Consider the following 1,638-nt stretch of genomic DNA (forward strand, 5'->3'; position numbering starts at 1 on the left):
CTGGGGGGCTGGGGGGCTGGTCACTCATCCTTGGGTGAGAGGAGGCCAGGAAAATCAGAAATGTCTCACTGAACTCAGCCTCTGAGTGGCTCCAGGTGCAAGGAGGCCGAGGGCCACCAGATGGGCCTGGGAGGACAGGAAGAGACAGACATTCCCTGGGGAGCAGCGCAGGACAGAGGTGGGTCAACAAGTCTGCTCAGAAGGCTCAGAATGAACGTGTCACTTGACATTGTGGGTCTTTACTTTAGTGACAATGGATTTTTTACTGGTTTGAGACAGGGTCTTCCTGTATCATTCAGGCTGGCCTTAAACTCCTGTGGATTCTCCTGCCTCAGCCTCTGAGTGTGCTGGGGTACAGGCGTGTGCCACCACACCCCTGCTTACTTTGGTGATGGTGGATATTAAAACTGAAGCATGCTGGGCTGGTGAGATGGCTCAGTGGTCTAAAGCACCTACTTAGAACAAGCTAAGCCAAGCAAAGCACAGGGACCGCGGTTCAATCCCCCAGCACCACATGCCAGCCCGCCCGCCCCCTGGTGGGCTAAGCTGGCCACACACTAAATAAATAAATAAATAAATATTTAAAAAAATAAATTATTTAAAAAAAAAATTAATTAAATAAAAAAAAAAAACTGAAGCATGCATTTGAACTAGGCTGTGGTGGTGCCAGCCTCCGGAGAGAGGCTAAGGCAGGAGGATTGAAAGCTCAGGTCCAGCCTGGGCACTTTCGCAATCTAGTGAAACCCTGTTTCAAGGTTAAAAAAAAAAAAAAGGACTGGGATGTAGCTCAGCATGAAGATTCTGGGCTCAATACACAATACTACAAGAGAAGAAAATCAATTAATTTTCAAGGAAAAAAAAACAACAAACTTTAATCAAAAGTAACAAAGAAAAGCTGTAACAAAGATCAAGCTGGTTGCCTAGCGAGGAAAGTCAGAGCAACAGGGAAGGAACTCAGCCGGAGGAGCTGGAGCCCACTGCAAGACAGGGTTTGGATTGCTGCACCCACAAAGCATGAGGCTCAGCAGGGTGTAGTGAGCCCTATGTCGGGCCTGGCTTCCTCCTCCCAGGGATCCTCACTTCGAGCAGCGGTGAGTTCCAGTTCTGGATCTCGAAAGGGTCATCTCTGTCTCTATCTGTGGTGCTCAGGCCCAAGAGGCTCTGGTTTTCCAGAACCCAGGTAGTCTCAGGGTTAGAACAGTAGTAGCTCTGTGTCCCTCAGGGAGGGGTGTGGAAGTGAGAAGTGATAGTCAGTCACTCTCACACCTGATACTAACCCGGGAGTGAGTTCCTTCGGCCAGCAGGTTGCTTTTCTTTCTTTTCTTTTTTTTTAATGTACTTGGTCCAGGGTCTCACTATACAATTCAGAATTGAAATCACAGTGATCCTCCTGTTTTTAGCCTCCCCAGCGCTGGGATTACAGGCGTGCACAACTATGCCTGGTCTCAGTGGCTGGCTCAGTGAGCCCAGGGGCAGGGCTGGTGCAGCACGTGGTGCCAGGGATTGAACCCCAGTCCCTGCACTTGTCTAAGCAGGCACTTAGTCCACTGAGTTATCTTACCAGCCCTGGTTGCTTTTCTTGGAAGTAGTGCATCCAGGGTGTGTATTGTGGAGGAGGAGGAGGAGGAGGAGGAGGAG

Source organism: Octodon degus, unplaced genomic scaffold (genome assembly GCF_000260255.1).
Source record: "Octodon degus isolate 3935 unplaced genomic scaffold, OctDeg1.0 scaffold00056, whole genome shotgun sequence".
Taxonomy (NCBI): domain Eukaryota; kingdom Metazoa; phylum Chordata; class Mammalia; order Rodentia; family Octodontidae; genus Octodon; species Octodon degus.